This window comes from Microtus oregoni, unplaced genomic scaffold (assembly GCF_018167655.1).
Source record: "Microtus oregoni isolate MIOR12 unplaced genomic scaffold, Mior012 000049F_ref0000343, whole genome shotgun sequence".
NCBI classification, from domain to species: Eukaryota; Metazoa; Chordata; class Mammalia; order Rodentia; family Cricetidae; genus Microtus; species Microtus oregoni.
This window is the reverse complement of record NW_024543223.1, coordinates 7,468,855-7,486,732: the sequence shown is the minus strand read 5'-3', so window position 1 is coordinate 7,486,732 and position 17,878 is coordinate 7,468,855. Positions and strand designations below refer to the sequence as shown.

At 44.7% G+C, this 17,878-nt stretch overlaps 1 protein-coding gene across 1 annotated transcript in view; it reads left to right on the top strand.

The window, feature by feature from the left end:
* Stk32b (serine/threonine kinase 32B) overlaps positions 1-17,878 on the top strand; it is a 239,953-nt gene that overhangs the window by 10,786 nt on the left and 211,289 nt on the right. The window lies entirely within an intron of this gene.

Sequence of the window (17,878 nt, the reverse complement as noted above, 5' to 3'; positions counted from 1 at the left end):
TCTGGAATTGCTGAGTCGATCTCTTTCAATGACTTACAATGCTCTAAATTTGCCTTGAAGTTTCTTCAACACATTGATTGGTAATTTTGCTTTTCTTTTCTTTCTTTCTTACTTTTTTTTTTTGTAGTAACACTGTGGATCTCCTGTTTCCTGTTGCTTAAATTTGTCTTTCCTTTTGTATGATTGATACTTTTCACAGAATAGCTTGAATTGATAAACAATATGGTGTGTAACTACCGTATAAGTCTATGATTTACCTGGAAAATTACAGAGATAACAGAAGACTTCAGGGGATGTTTCCCTTCATAGCAGTGACCTCCACAGGACAAGCAGTCATCTTTCATCTGAATCCTCACAGAGAATGGGAGAGGGGGCTTGAAATCCTGTGAGGACAGTTCTTGGATGTAGCCCTTGCTATCCTTGAGGGGTTGCCAGGGGTGTTGTGCAAACCTCCCTGTTGGTAGACTCTTACTTTTAGTATTGCCCCCGCCCCCACAGCTTCTGAGGACTTCCAGATCTGGTGTCTTCTCAGTCTCTTGGAATTTGCTTTCAGATTTGACAGACACTCTTGGAAGGGGGAAGAGCCCTTAATGTTGGGCCCATTCATTTGACCTGGCCTTTCTCTAGCACATCTGACCTGAATCACTGTTCTCCAGTGAGAGTGCTATTGTTCCTCCAGATGGAATTTCTAGAGATAAATTGTATGCACTCATTATAGCCTCTCTTGGTCATTGGTCAAAATGCCCCAGATCATTGGAAGCCACTCTCCTCCTCGGTGTTGGTCAGTGCTTAAGAGCCGCTTGAAGATGGACAGCTGTGCCTCCCGAGATTCACCCAACGCTAGCTTTTCCAATTCTCAGCATCACCCACAGCCTCTCCCCCTCTCTCTGCCATGTTCTGCTCTCTCTGTGGCACTCCTCAAGCTGCTGCATCTTGAGTTCTGCCACAACCCCAGGGAAGCAGCTTTCACTAGTGCTGTCGTGACCTGTTGGTTCTTCGAAATAGCAGATAGCTGTAACCTTTCTTGCTTGAACAAAAAATTAAATCACTCCTGAACTGACCACCACGCAGAAGAAATAGATCACGCCCTGTCCCCTTTCCAAACATTCCTATCCCTAGACAACCGTGTTTAGTTTGTATTGGGTTTGGTAATCACAAAAATGGTCACATTTTTAGGCATACTTTTGTGACTTGCTGCTCTTACTTGAGGCTGAGTGTCCAAGATTCACCCAAGAGACTGTGGATACTAGGATTCAGTTGCTTTTTGTTGCTGTATAATATTCTATTGCATGACTATACCATCATTCACTTTTCCTTTTATTCATACTGTTCCTAGATTTTGGCTCTCATGAGCAGCTCTGTGGACCATAATTTTGCATGCTCCTCCTGATGCACACATACAGGGGTGTTTTGGTGATGTGCACTCAAGGAGAACCACTGGACTGGCTGAAGAATACATACATGTGCAGTTTTGTAAGGTTCCAGCAGAAACTGTGCAGAGTGACTTATCCCCTCAAATTCCAGGAAGCCACGCACAGTCATTCCTCAGTCTCCACAGAAGCATCATGACGTGGAGACCAGATTCAGTCACCACAGACTAGTTTACGTGGTTTATCATCTTCTGTTAGTATCACCCGATTCTTTCTGCTTCCACAGTGGCGCTGGCTTTATCAATCTGTTTAACCAAATCTATTCAAATGCCACCACTGCCAATCAACACTAAGCTTTTGCAATTATATATGCCTTCTCCATGTAGGGCACATCTTAAATTGAGCTAGACAGTCAAAGTGCTTGAAAGCTATGAGGGACATATGCCAGGCTTGGTGACATATACTTTGTGGTGGTTTGATTAAGAATGGCCCCCATAGGCTCAGCTATCTGTATACTTAGTCATCAGGGGGTGGCCCTACCTGAAAGGTTTAGGAGGATTCAGAGGTGTGGCCTTGTGTATGTCACTAGGAGTGAACATTGAAATTTCCAAAACCCACACCAGGCTCAGGCTCTCTTCCTGCTGCCTGCAGATCAGGATGTAGAACTCTCAGCTACCTCTCCAACACCACATCTGCCTGTGTATCGCCATGCTCTCCACAATGATGATAATGGATTAAATTTATGACACTGCAGGCAAGCCTCCAATTAAATTCTTTCTTTTAGAGGAGTTGTCTTTGTCACAGATTCTCTTCACAGCATTAGAACAGTGGTTGAGCCATGCTTGTAGCCCAAGCATTTAGGAGTCAGAGGCAGGAGGCTTGTTAATTTGAGGGCAGCCTGGTCTACATAGTAAGATCCAGTCAACTTGAACTGCTTGGCTGGTGGCTGCCACACAGGGCAGCTGGCCTCTTTGGCCTTGCCAGCATTCTGGGTTACTGGCTCTTCCCCTTTGTTGACTGGATGAGCATGTAACTGCATGTCATTGCGGCTTCAAATGTACGCTCTCGTTAACAACCTGAGGTTGCTTCATTCACTTAGTTCCTAGTTGTTTTTCCGCTCCTGCAAAGGGCCATTTCGAAGCTTCTTACTTTTTTTCTAGTAACCTGATTTCATTTGCTGAGGTTCTCTGCGATCCTACCTGATGTCCCCTTGTCAGCTGTGAGATGCTCTTATTTCCCCTGCCTTTGCTGGCCCGTTCTAGTCCTTCACAAGGTCTTATGTTAAGGCCGCTGCACTTACTGCATTTCCCTTATGGCCCGTGGTGTATTTTCTTAATTGAAGCTGCCGTGGGAGAACTCAGCTCACTGTGGGCGTTGCCATCTCCGAGCTGGTGCTCCCCAGTGTTGCCCACAGGCCATTATGTGGGGGTCATTTTTTCAATTGCAGTTCCCTCTTCCCAAATGACTCTAGCCGGTGTCAAGCTAACATAAAACTAGCCAGCATAGCAACACTCTGGTTCAGATATCACACATCATTGGACTCCCCTAGACATTTGTACTTTAGGGGACAACTTTTACCAAGAGCAGCTAGCTTAGCGAACTCACAAGTATGGTGATGTCAGTTTTCCTGGCTCAACACCCTTCAGTGGCCCTCACCAGTCTATTAGGTAAAGATTAGAACTGTAATAAGTTTTCAAGGCTCTTGGTGCTCCAGAACCTGCTTATTTCTCTCAGTTCATCTTTACTGAGTTAAATCAGTAAACAGTGCTTAAAATCCCATGTCCAGACTCTGGCACACAGCTGCTGTCACCCCCCCCCACCCCCAGTTGCTGCAATAAAATGTTCAAGCACAACTTGCAGGAGGAAGGATTTTTTCCTAGCTCCAGGTTGCAGGACATCTCGGCAGGGAGGTGGCAGCGGCAGGAGCTTGAAGCAGCTGGTCACATGATATTCACAGTCAGAAGGCAGCATTGGTTGCCTGTCAGCTCAGCCAGCAGGACTCAGCTCACTTTCTCCACTTATGCAGCCCAGGATCCCCTGCTTAGGGAACAGGGATTCCTTCCTCCACAATTTTAATCTTTCTAACCTCCCACAGACATACCCAGAGACCAGGCTCCCGGTGAGTCTGGACTTTGCGAGCTGGGAAAGTGTAAAAGGTACAAAGCCACTTTCCTCTGATGTGAACACGGGCTTCTTTGCAAAGTCCATCACAGCTGCAACTCCAGTTATTTTGAAAATGAATATGCCTCCCCCAGGAAGCTCTGTGGTCTTGTGGCCTCTCCCACGGGACCCACCCGCTTAGGAAGTAGCGGCATCGCATTTACCTTTTCATGAATATGTGTCAGAATAGGCAAGGGAAAGCCCTGTAACCTTTCAGAGGTGACAGGGGTCTTTCTTTGAATATGAAGGAGATAGCCTACCAGGGTTTGAAAAGAAAGAGGGTAAAGGGAGCCAAGTCTAGTGCTTCCAGAAGCACTTAAAATACACACTTTGGGGGTAACTGGGACAACCAATTAGAAGCAAGCAGCTCTTTCTAGCTTCTCCACAGCTTAGCAATGGAAACACCCAGAAAGCAGCTCCTTTGAGAGGCGGGGCATGGAGAGGATGTGCTGAAGCTTAATGCTGTGCATGCAGAGCCTTGGAGAAAACCATTGACTCAGTTTGGGAAATGTATTCAACACTTTACAACAAACCCTGACTCTGGAGATAACATCAAGAGATAGCTGCTTCCCCCAAAGGCTCTCATATAAAAATGCAGAACTATCAATTTCACCACATATACGTGTCTAACATAGAAAAGCAGAAGACCTTAAAAGGCAAGGCAGCGTGGCTTCTCCAAGCATTTATGATTGTCTTGCAACCAACTCCAAATATGCTGAAGGGGATATACTACCAGATAAGAATTCACAACATCAATGAATTTTAAAAATCATGAAATATCTTAACGCATTCAGGAAGATAGCACAAGATGTAATGGGAAGTTTGGGAGAGGAAGGGGTTGACTTTCAAAGAGAAACAAAAAAATATCAAAAGCTTCGCAAAAAAGAAGCTAAGTGTCCCAGTTAGCCTTAGCTGACAGCTTGACACAGTGTACGGTCATCAAAGAATGGAGTCTCAACTGAGTGATTGCCCACATCAGGTCAGCCCATAGGCACATCTGTAAGGAATTGGCTTGGTTGGTAATTGATACAGGAGGCTCATCCCACTGAGAGTAGCACCGCTCCCTGGGCTGGTGGTCTTGGTCCTTATCAGAAAGACAGTGACACATGAGTGAGCTGTAGACTTGCAACTCAGGTTCTGCTTCAAGTTCATGTTTGAGTTCCTGCCTTGGTTTCTGTCAATGATGGACAAATGGACAACGATGAACCTGAAACCCAGATTAAGCCTCTTCCTCCCTTAAGTTCTTCTAATGAGATCACGCAGCAGAAAGGAAACCAAAACAGTTAGTAATTCCAAAAAGAACAGTGAAGAGTCTCACCAACAGCCTAGACCAAGCAGAGGGAAATTCCCAGGGTTTGAAGACACAGCTGATCCATTTTAACACTCAGACAGCAACGAAGCAAGAACAGCAGGCAGGAACAAAGTGCATGAGACCCGTGGGATGGGGTTTAAAGACTAAATTTAGGTATTTAGGGAGCAGAAAATGGTATTGAGGCAAAAATTAATGGCATGGAAAACCTACCAAGTGAAATAATAGTGGAAGATTTCCCAAATCTTGGGAAAGATCTAGACATTCAGGTGTAGGAGTTACTTAGAACCCCAAACAGAGGTGGTGTGAGAAAAACCAGTTTGTACCACATTGTGGTTAAGACTGCAGGAGCTCAACACAAACACAGAAGATTGAAAGTTGTGAGAGAAAACTGTGAAGCCTTTTACAAGGGTAAAACCGTCAGAAGCAGCAAAGTTTCCAACCCAAACCTAAGAGCCAGGAGCTCATAGAATGGTGCATTCCGAGGCCTGGAAAGCAGCTGCCGACAATCTATACTGCACCCGCAGTTACCTTTTAGAATTAAAGGAGAAGTAAAGACCTGCTAGGAGAGACATAAGCTAAAGGAGTTTATGATCACTAGCCCAGCATTAAGGAAGACATTTAAAGGAATTCTACATACACCCAAGAGGAAGGTAGACATTACAAGAGCATAGAAGCCAATAAATCTTAGTAATTCCGTAGATAATCAAGTGAGAATTAGACAAGAATCAAGCACTAGGAAAACAACAAAATTATGACCCTGGGTGTAAATGGTCTTCATTACCCAGATGAGAAGATACTGTCTGTACAGGATGCTGGATTAAAAAGCAAGATCCCATTGCTCGCTCTGTCAAGAACCATACCTCCCCGACAAAGGCCTGGATACAGAGGGAGAGCATGGGAAATGATGTTCTTAGGAAACAAAATATGGAAACAAACAAAGTTATGTCCGGAAAAGCAAATTTCAAGCCCGATAATTTTGCAGCTATTCATCTAACAGAGAATAAATATTCAGAAAATATAAAGAATTCAAGTTCAGCATTGCTATGTGAGTGTGGTGAAGAGCCCTGGTCTTGTAGGACTGGTCGTATGTGAAACTCTAAGCAGGAGCTTGTGAACACACACAAATCTTGATGTTCTTGATCAAATCTCCAAAATAACAGTATAGATATTACATCAAAGAGTGAGAAACAAAAAGCTGGGCATGGTTAAAGCAGAGCCAAGTATTTGAAAACAAGAAGAGAAACTTGAGAGTGGGGGAGTGCTTGTGGACAAGTGTGAGGACCCCAAGTCACCCGTGCAAAGCCTGGAAGAATGGCTTGCGACTGTACAGGGCTGAAAAACGAGGAAGGACTTGGTCTCAAATAAGGACTGACAACCAAGGTTGTTCTGCGACAACCACACATGCACCCTGGCACACATGCCCACGCTTCTGCACATACATGTTACAATATGTATACACTATTGCATATACCTTCTCCTCCTTCTCCTCCTCCTCCTCCTGCTCCTCCCCCCTCCTCTTCCTCCTCCTCCTTCTCTTCCTCCTCCTCCTTCTCTTCCTCCTCCTCCTGCTCTTTCTTGATTTTTTGGAGACGGGTTTTTTTTTGTATCACAGCCCTAGCTGGAAGTAGCTCTTGTAGACTGGTTGAACTCACAGAGATCCACCTGCTTCTGCCTCCCGAGTGCTGGAATTAAAGGCGTATGCCACCATCGCCCAGCCATATGCACTTCCATATACACGTCAGTACATGCTACTGCACACACATGCTACTGGAAGAATAACTGCAAGGCGCCCAGATACAGGAGCTAATTCTTAGGCTGAAAAGGAACTTTTTTTTTTTCTGGGGAAAAAAAATGTTTCAGCAAAAACCTTGTGAACTATTGGAAAATTTTCCTGCCAGCTGGGAAGTGGCCAATACCGTGAGGTGTCTGTTTGGATGATGCAAAACTGATGTAACAAAATGTTCTGTTAAAAAAAGAACTAAAAGCTGAACATCAAAAAACCCTGGAAAACAATCAACAGAGGAGCAGATGAGCGCAAACAGACACTTTCCAAACCAAGTACAAAATTGCCAATAAGCACATGAAAAATAAGGTTTCGCTTCTAAAGTTGTCAGGGAAATGCAAATAAAGACTGCATAGAAATTCCAGGCAGCCCCAGTCAGAAAGGCTTCCCTGCAGACAACTAGAAGTGGGGTTGGGAATGTAGTTCAGGGTTAGAGCGATTGCCTAGCATGCACAAGGTTCTGGGTTCACTTCCCAGCGCTGCCAAGAAACAAAAACAAAACAAAAAGCCCCAGCAAGTGCTGCAGGATGTGGGAAATAAGAAACCGTTATACAGTGCTGGTAAGAATGTCAGTCTAGCCACTACAGAAATCAGTATGTAGTTTCATAAAAACGAAAAATAGGAGTGCCATGTGACCCAGATGCAAGTCCTGCAGGGGTCAAGTCAGGGTGCAGCAGACACCTGCTCGTGTTTCTCCCTGCACTGCTTATGACAGCCAAGGCGTGACGTCAGTAAATGGATGCTGAGTCCAGTGCACTGTGCATGCGCAGGAAAGTATTAGTAAGCCATAAAGAAGAACAAATCCCCTTGTTTGCAGGAAAATGGATGAAATGTATTATTAATCATGTCAAATGTAGAATCTAGAGGGAAAAAAGAGTTGAAAATAGAAAAAGGATCAGGAATGGCCCAGAGGAAGTGGGTGGGGAAAGGATGCTAACCAAGGGATGAATGCTATCTAAGAATGTTATCTACAGGTTTGGAAATGTCACAATAAGCCTTCATCCTACACAATCAATGTGTATCATTAAAATATTTGGGGAAAAATATAGGCGACATCCAGGGAGTAAAAAAAAGTATATTTAATTAGCATCACAGGTAGTCTCTGACGTTTGGAATGGAGTATAAGACAGACTGACAGCGTATTGAGATCTGGGGTACAGATATTAGCCACACCATTAGCAGATGATAAAACTGTGTCACTATCTTACTTATGTCCCTCTACCTGGACCACCCTTCCCCACTGATGTCTCTTCCCAAACCCTCCACACTTGTGTTATACCTACAGTAGTCATTTTGCTAAGTTTAAGAGCTACCTGTACAATTGCTTGGCACTTCTCCCTGTGTTTATGGGCATTACTTCCCTAGGGCTTTCTGCAATGGAACTTGCTTTTCAGTTATAAATGAACGGATGCAGACTGTGGTGGTTTGAATGAGAATGGTCCCCATACGTTTGTGTTTGAGTACTTGGTCCCAGTTGGTAGAATTGGGGAGGATTCCCCAGTTTGGGAAGGATTAGGAGGCGTGGCCTTGTTGGAGGAGGTGTGACATTGGAGGTGGCTTTCAGGTTTCCAAAGACTCCTGTGGTTCCCGGTGTGCTCACTCTCTGCCTTGTGGGTGTGGATCAAGATGTGAGCTCTCAGTTGTTCTTTTCCTCTGCCATCATGGGTTCTAGCCCTTTGAGACCACAAGTCAAATGAAACACTTTATAAGTGCTTTTAGTTGTGGTGTTTTATCACAGCTGTAGAAAGTTAACCAAGACAGAGACTTCTGCAAATAGAAAGCAAGATAAAGTGAGGTAGGTGCAAAAAAATGAATTACAAGTAGGATCATCTTTCCCAATGAACACATTCACTCACTGTACATGGTGTGTGTGTGTGTGTGTGTGTGTGTGTGTGTGTGAATGCATACAAAGCTCAGATGTGGACCCTGGGTATTGTCTTAGTAAGTGTTCTATTACTACAAAGAGATACCATGACCATGGCAACTCTTGGAAGAATTTAACTGGGACTTGCTTACAGGTTCAGAGATTTAGTCCTTTGTCATCATGTCAGGGAGCATGGCACATGGAGGCAACCATGGTGCTGGGGAAGTAACTGAGAGTTCTGCATCCAGATTCTCAGGTAGCAGGAAGAGAGAGTGTCCCTGGGCCTCGTTTGGGCTTCTGAAACCCATCCCCAATGATACACAAAAGACCACATCTCCTAATCCTCCTAAATAGTGCCATTCCCTCATGACCAAACATCCAAGCCTATGAGGATATGGGGGTCTAGACCCAAAGACAGACGCAAGAAAAATGCAACAGGGTTCCTTGGCCATTCCATGCCTGCTAACACACACACACTTGTTCAGGGCTTACATTCGAAGGCACCTTTTAGCAATGACACTCTCTGCTACCCAAGTGCAGGGAAGTCCCTCTCTCCTGTTGAGCTCTTCTGGCTTTTTCCAAACCTGCACATATTGTGAGGAGCCCCAGAATTCTGTATTTCAGGCGTCATACCTGCCCATATTCCCACGGGGATCCACTGCAACTCCAGGTGGCTCCTGAGCATGAGCTGTCGTAATGTTTTCCAAGCAAACTTCCAAGGCAAGAGCATCAGTGGAGTGGGAAGCCAAGCCATGGTTGCTGAGCAGGCTGCACACCCACACGGCTGGCTCTGCTGGTAGAAGAGGCAATACCATAGCTTCAATCCGGGGACTGTTGCTAAGCTTTGATGCTGGCTGCAGACTACATGGTGGGCTGATGGGAAGAAACTAATGACCAGGGACATTAAAATCCAAAAGATATGGAGGAGGGTCATGTGTGCACCATCTTTTTAAAGTGATATTAGTCAGGGTTCCCTAGAGGAACTGACTGACTGAAGGAATATAGACTAAGAGTGAGGGCTTAGACTGTTAGGAGCACTTGTTTCAGAAGGAATATAGATTGGAGTGAGGGCTTAGCTGTTAGGAGCACTTGTTACATACGTGAGGACCAGAGTTCAGACCAAGGACCCACATAACAAGCCACCATTCCCCACACAATTGTAATTACACCTCCAAGGGACCCAAAACCCTCTTCTGCCCTCCATGAGTGCAAACGAATGCACACACCCCAGATACTTAAAGAAGGGGTGAGGTTATTAGGTTGGTTCACACAATAAAGTTTGTCTAGCAAGAGCCATCTGCGCTCTGGAGAGGCTGAGAACTCCACTACGAGGCTGGGCACCTCAGCAGATCAACCTGGTGTTGAAAACCTGGAGGATTCCTGGAAAGCCACTCATCTTCTACGAGCCCAGAGAAGCTGGGTTTTGAAACCAGAGCAGAAGGATAGAGGCAATAGCAGCAGGGTAGATGAACTTGCTAGAAAGATGGAGGCAAGCAAATAAAAAGCACTAAGCTTTCGGGTCTCCTGTCATCCGGGCTGCCCCAGGACGCTGCCACCCACCCTTCAGTTATTCTGGCTGAGAAAGTCCCTCACTGGTGTGCCCAGTGGCTTGTCTCTTAGCTGATTCCAGACACAGCCATGTTGGCAACCGAGGCGAACCTGTGCAGAAATATTCACATGTGTAACAGGCCCCTTTCTCCCCTCCACCCTTCCTCCTTCTGCTTTTGAGGCAGGGTCTTACTTAGATAAGCCCAGGCTGGACTGGAACTCCCTACATAGTCCAGGTTGGTTTCAAATTCACAATCCTCCTGCCTCAGCCCTTTGAGTGCTGGGATTCCCGGTGTGTGTCACCATACCTAACTGACACGGTTCTTTTGGCAGCCGGATATGATGCACACATCCACACGAAAACATCTGCAGGGGCTTTACATGTCTTCTAGTCTGTTAGAAAATGCCAGAAAGCTTGCTGTCGTCGGCAGCAGCGCAGATTATTAAACCCAGCAAGTCCTCTGCTGATCACTTTCGTGGTGCAAGATATTTATAAATTCCATTAAGAACGCAATTATTTTAAAGCACACTTTTCAAGCAAAATCGAAAAGTTGCTTCGTGCCGTATTTAATAAGCTCCAGCACAGCTTCTTAAACGTCCTCTCTGGAGTATAATTTACTCAACAGTCTTCAGGAGAATCGGGGGAGCTTTCCAGAGCGCACCTTCCAGGCTTGAGCCTAGAGTTTGCTGTCTGTGCATTTGCATTTGAAAGAGATTTGCTTTGCTGTTTTGTTTCTCCTGTCTTTCTTGAAGTACATCTCCAATTGTAGCTGTCAATCTCACACTAGCACTGTTTTAGCAGCTCCTTTACTTCCTGTGCGATGAAAGGATAAGGAGGGAATGAAAACAGCAATTCACCATTATCTCCCCCCACACATGGTCACTGAACAAGACGCCCCCCCCCCCCGCCCAAATCAGGCTGAGGCTGTGTAGCTGGAAACTGTCCTCGCCTCCGCCTCTGCCTCTCAGTGACTCTTACAGGAGACCCTCCTGGGCTCCATCTTCTGGATGCATCTGTCTGTAAGCAACAAGGCAGCACTCTGCTCTAAATTCATGACTGAAGTCTGTAAAGCAGAGGGGTTTCTCAGATAACATGAGATGACTTGGAATTATGGTCTGCATCAAAACCCATACCCATTAGCATCTTGCAGGCTATCAATTCCCTCTTTCATTTTTCATTTTTTAAAAAAAACCCCACCCAAACCCCTTTATGTGTATGAGTAGTTGTATGCACGAATGTTTGTGTACTGTGTGAATATTGTGCTCATGGAAACCAGAAAAAGGCATTGGATCCCATGGAACTTGAGTTACAAATGGCTGTGAGCTACCCCGCTTAGGGTTAGGAAGAAACCCTGCAGAGCCGGTTCGCTAGCTACCATCTCTCCCCCTTCCCCATCTCATCAGGCTCAATAGAAGCCTGCGGACCGAAAGGTTTTAACTGGCAACCTTAACTTTTTACAGGCTCGTGTATTACAAAACTCATATTCGGGGCCTATCAGTGGATTGGTTGATAAAGCACCTGCTGGGCAGTTTGGATCCCCAGCAACCACAGAAAAGTGGGGCCCAGTGATGTCCACAGCCCCTAGCCATGCTGGGGTCTTGACTGGCTTCATCCTGCACAGCTCAACAGCAGCCCCCGTGAGTTCAAGGGTTTCCCTGCCATTCCAGACACTTCAGTTTTGTTTGCAAAAAGTATTGTGATTGGACACAGAATTCAAAGCTGACAAATTTCTCTGAGCACTTTAAAGACACACTAAAGACTCCATTCTGGGACTGGAGACGTGTTCAGGGCTTAAGAGCACCGACTGCTCTTGCCCGGGACCCAGGTTCAAATCTCAGCACTCACCTGTCAGCTCACAGCTGTCTGTTGACTCCATTTCTGGGGAATCCAATGCCCTCTTCTGGCCTCTGTCGAACTAGACACATGTGGTGCACAGATACACAGGCAGTAAAAACACCCACATACATAAATGCATAAATAAAATAAATGAGAAAAGTAAAATAAATGAAAAAAGAACCCATCCTTTGTTCTTTCTGAAGAGAAGACCCCTGCTATTCCAACTGCCCTGTTCTCTGGAAAGCACATTTTCCCACCCCATCTGTTTCCAGATGTTGTTGTCAACACTGGCTTTTATCCCTTTGTATGTAACATGTGGAGATGTGATTGATTTCCTTTACTTTTGCCATGTTTGGTTTGGAGAACTTCTCAGGTTGTGGATTGGTGTTTTAAATCAAATTTGGGACAATTTTGGATGAGTTTCACATCCAATTTTATCTCCTTTCTCCTCCTTGTAGCCGGTGTGACATGTGGATCAGACCACTGAGAAACATTGTGTAGATCCTGTGAGTGTGTGTGTGTGTGTGTGTGTGAGAGAGAGAGAGAGAGAGAGAGAGAATGAGAGAGAGTGTGTGTATGTGTGTGTGTGTGAGAGAGAGAGAATGAGAGAGAGAAAGAATGAGAGAGAGAATGAGAGAGAGAGAATGAGAGAGAGTGTGTGTGTGTGTGTGTGTGAGAGAGAGAGAGAGAGAATGAGAGAGAGAAAGAATGAGAGAGAGAATGAGAGAGAATGAGAGAGAGAGAATGAGAGAGAGAGAGAGAGAGAGAGGGAATGAGAGGGAGAGAGAGTGTGTGTATTTCTTACTTTGCTTTAGTTTTATAAACATTGCTATTGAACTGTTTTCAAGTTCATGGATCCTGTCTCTTTATTGCTTCCTATTCAGTGAAGTTTAAGATTTTGCATCCTTCCACTCTAGATTTTTCGTTTTTTTTTTTTTCTAAATTTCCAACCACTCTGGAAAGCAGTGTTTCGGTTTCTCAGGAAATTCGGGATCAACCTACCCCTGGATCCAGCAATACCACTCTTGGGAATATACCCAAGAGAGGCCCTATCATACAACAAAAGTATATGCTCAACTATGTTCATAGCAGCATTGTTTGTAATAGCCAGAACCTGGAAACAACCTAGATGCCCTTCAACGGAAGAATGGATGAAGAAAGTATGGAATATATACATATTAGAGTATTACTCAGCAGTAAAAAACAAAGACTTCTTGAATTTTGCATACAAATGGATGGAAATAGAAAACACTATCCTGAGTGAGGTAAGCCAGACCCAAAAAGAGGAACATGGGATGTACTCACTCATATTTGGTTTCTAGCCATAAATAAAGGACATTGAGCTTATAATTCATGTTCCTAGAGAAGCTAAATAAGGTGAATCCAAAGACAAACACATAGGCATCCTCCTGAATATTAACCTTCATCAGGCGATGAAAGGAGACAGAGACAGAGACCCACACGGGAGCACCGGACAGAAATCTCAAGGTCCAAATCAGGAGCAGAAGGAGACGGAGCACGAGCAAGGAACTCAGGACCACGAGGGGTGCACCCACACACTAAGACAATGGGGATGTTCTATTGGGATCTCACCAAGGCCAGCTGGCCTAGGTCTGAAAAAGCATGGGATAAATCCGGACTAGCTGAACATAGCAGACAGTGAGGAATACTGAGAATTCAAGAACAATTGCAGTGGGTTTTTGATCCTACTGCACGTACTGGCTTTGTGGGAGCCTAGGCAGTTTGAATGCTCACCTTAGGAGACCTGGATAGAGGTGGGCAGTCCTTGGGCTTCCCACAGGTCAGGGAACCCTGATTGCTCTTCGAGCAGATGAGGGAGGGGGACTTGATCGGGGGAGGGGGAGGGAAATGGGAAGCGGTTGCGGGGACGAGGCAGAAATCCTTAATAAATAAATAAATTAAAAAAAAAAGAATAAATTTCCACACCTCTCCTGAACTTTCTTGTGCATTTGTCCCCTGTGTTTGGTGTTCCATAAAGATGCCCCACGACTCTGCTGATCCCAAAAACCTGGCCATGTTGAGCTGGTCAATGCAGCCAGCATCTGGAGACATGGCCTGTTTCCCCACAGCTGTAGGAATTCCTTTGCAAACTGGCTCCTGCAGTGGTGCCCTATGGATGCCACAGGGAAAGCACTGAAGACTGGCGCCACAGCATCAGCAGGTGTTTATTACCTTAGAATGTTTCCATGGCTTCTGTAGCACTGTAGGCAATGACCTTTAACTTGAGACATTGTAGCTTCTGCTGTCATATGGTCCTTTGTCACATCCCTGAGGCAGTGTTGAGTTTTGTGTTAGTGGGAAAATAGCTGACTGGCCACTTTTTTGTTTTGTTTTGTTTTGTTTTGTTTTGTTTTTCGAGACAGGGTTTCTCTGTAGCTTTGGAGCCTGTCCTGGCACTAGCTCTTGTAGACCAGGCTGGCCTCGAACTCACAGAGATCTGCCGGCCTCTGCCTCCTGAGTGCTGGGATTAAAGGCATGCGCCACCACTGCTTGGCATCTGGCCACCTTTTTTGATCTTTGGGTTTTGTTTCAGAGTCTGGCAGGACGAGTCTCTTTTAAAATTAAAATAAAATTACATCACTTCAGGCTGGAGAGATGGCTCAGTGGTTAAGAGCACTGCCTGATTGTCTAAAGGTTCTGAGTTCAGTTCCCACCAACCACCTGGTAGCTTACAGCCATCTGTAATGAGATCTCGTGCCTTCTGGCCTGCAAGCATGAATGTAGGCAGAATACTGTATACACAATAAGTAAATAAAAAATAAAAATTACATCACTTCACCCCCTTCCCTCTCCTTCCTCTGTCCTTGCCCATGTCTCTCTCTCTCTAGCATCTCCCTTGTCCCACTCACTTCCTCTCAAATTGATGGTTTCTTTTTCTTTATTATTGCGTATATGTATGTATGTATATATATATATATATGTGTGTGTGTGTACAATGTGTAAATATACAAATACAACCGGCTGAGTCTATTTAGTATTGTTAGTGTTTATATGATTTCAGAGCTGAGCTCTTTAGAGAACCAATTAGGGCGGTTATAGCTGGAAGAGGCTCTTTCTCCCTCTCTGGCAGTCATTACTTGTCTGCTGTCCTTTGTCTAGAGGTGGGACTCCAGGATATGCTCCTCTCCCTAGTGAGCATATTTATTGATACGTCGTTGTTACTCATTGAGGTATCATGGGTTTAGCTTGCTTGTTGTTCTGGGAGATAAAACTCTTAGACCAGACATCATACTTCTGGTCCTCTGGCTTGTCCAGTCTTCCCATCCGATCTTCCATGTTGTTCCTGGAGCCATAGATGTGGGAGCTGTACTATAGAGGTGTCTTTTGGGACTGAGTACCCCATGATCAGTTGGTCTCTGCAGTACAACCAGTTGTGGTTTTCTGTAACAAATGACCTTCATTCGCTGTAAGAGACGTTTCTTTGATGTGGAGTGAGAGCTACACTTATCTGTAGGTATAAAGATATGTTTTAGAATGCAGTTAAGAAATACGCTGCTCAAGCAAAGTAGCAGTACCAGATCCTTTAAGGATAGACTGCTTTTAGTTTTTGTTTTTATTCTCAAGAAAGCCCGTTACTCCTGGACTCTGGTTATTACACCACTCTCCCACTCACGGGGAGGTACCTCCTTTTACACCAAACTTGGAGCCCTGCCACTGCCCTCCTGTCTACTCAGGGCTACGAATCTCCCACCTAGCACCCACCACGCTCATGTCTTCCATCCCCATCTCAGCAGGCAGTCATAGTTCTGAAGAGGGATGGGAAGTACGAAAATGAATCCTAGTGTCCCGTTGAGTTTTTCTTAGTTTAGCTCCCAGCACCATGACTTTCGGAAGGCAGGGCATGAATGCATTCATGATTTGTCCTAGCCAGTCACTGGTGTTTCAAAAACGTACACTTTAAGGGTTGATGTCACCAGAAAAGCACAAGCATAGAAGCTGTAACTCAATGTGGTCTTTCTAGAGAGCCACAGGTATTCAGCTTGTTTTTCATTCTAATCATGTGCTAGACTAGAAATGGAATGTGAGGATCTTATTAAGGACCATGGACCGATTCCCAGACCCAGTAACTATCCCTCTGATTTTCACATGACCTCTATGAACACTGCTCTGTAAACATGCATCCATTCTTCTATTGAGTATGTCAGGCTCTTGATATCCGCTACAGACTTATGTTTGCCTCGTCATCAACTGAAGTCACATGGCTTTGTATCAAGAAAAAGTCACATGACCAGACAGAACAGAGTGAAGGAGTCATAAAGTCCCGGTGTCCACAGGAATGTATCCTGCAGCTGTGGGGGAGAAGACCAGAGGACCAAATGGTCCAGTGTGTACAGTGCTGCATAGTCTTACCTTGTAACAGTGGACTTCCATTCCACTGCAAGCAAATATTAATATTCTTACCTTGTCCCCTATTTGGGCATTTGCCTTATTCTAACTTTATATATATATAAAGTTAGAATATAACTTTATATATATATAAAGTTAGAATATAACTTTATATATATAAATTTAGAATATAAACTTTATATATATATAAAGTTAGAATATATATGTATATATTCTAACTTTATATATATGTAAAGTTAGAATATATATGTATATGTATATATGAGATGTCAAATTAATCACCCTTGTTTCTGATTTTTGAATTGAGAATCATTTTCTTCTTACATCCAGGCTGGAAATATGGGGATAAATCCCTTTTCACGTCTTGGGGGTTGCAATGCCATGCTGGATTGCTGACAAGCCTCTCTGCTCACAGTGGGTTTTGTTGGCTATTAAGTGCTGCATATTCATAAAGTTGATCTGAGGTGACATCACGAACATTTTGCATCTTACCAGCTAACACCGTGGATGTCATGTTTTAAACTGATGAGCTATATTCAGGGTGATTACAGGTTGCAAAATGGTAACGATGATAAACTAACTCTATGTGGATCTTTGCCGTGGTTACATGGCTACCAATGTGGGATCATAGGGTACCCAGACTCTTTTTTGTCAGTGTCTGGCTCACTACTTTATGGCTAGAAGAGAGAATTATGTAATACTCTGAATATTTGTTTAAGTTGGGTTTGCTGTTCCTGAGTGAGTTAGAGGACTGTATGCATAGTTTTACTGTAGGTATTGAATCGAACTTCTAGAAATGGCTTTGAGAAGAGGGTCTTGTTTTGTTGCTCTGGATGATACGGTCTTTGCTAAATAGCCCAGAGTAGCCTTCAACTCATGGAAATATTCCTGCCTCCGTCTTCCACATGCTGGGATTAAGAGCATGCAGCACTGGGCCTGGCTTATAACTGAACTCCTCACCTTCACTCCTAATCAGGTCCCTCTTCCTGCAGGCTATGGAAACCCCATCTGTCCAGGTGGCCAGCTCAGAATCCTGGGCTACCCTTGATTCTGACTTTTTCTACTTCTCTGCTCTTACCTAGACTATAGAGAAGCCCGTAGTGTGACCCCACCATTGCTGCCAAGTTAAGGCTCTCAGAGTCCCTCTGCTCAGCCGAGTGTTTCCCATCAGTAGACCTCAGCCCAGCTGTTGCTCACCAGATTGCTCCAGGAGATGGAACTGCCTCCTACCTAGCTCCATGCACAAGCCAGAGGATGCATTGATAGAGAGGGATGCAGGGCCAGCGACACCAGTGGGATATGGGGTCCTGGGGGATTCATGGAGACGTGTGTGGGCCTCTGCTGTACTCATGGAGAGGAATGTGGGCCTACACTTATGTAGATGGATGTGAGGCACTGGAGCACACATGGCTGATGGGAAAATCTGTGGGGAAGGTAACCCACACCTGCCCAAGCTTGTGAGATGACTTGCTGATTAAGTCAGCATGGCATTAGCCGGAATTCTTACATTAGGTGAGAAAGGGTCTGTGAAATGATGGAGTGTTTAGACTTCCTCTCTCATTCCTGTATCCCTAGCATATACTGCCAATATTGAATCAGTACTCAGTGTCTGACAGTGGATGCGCTTGTGTTTCTT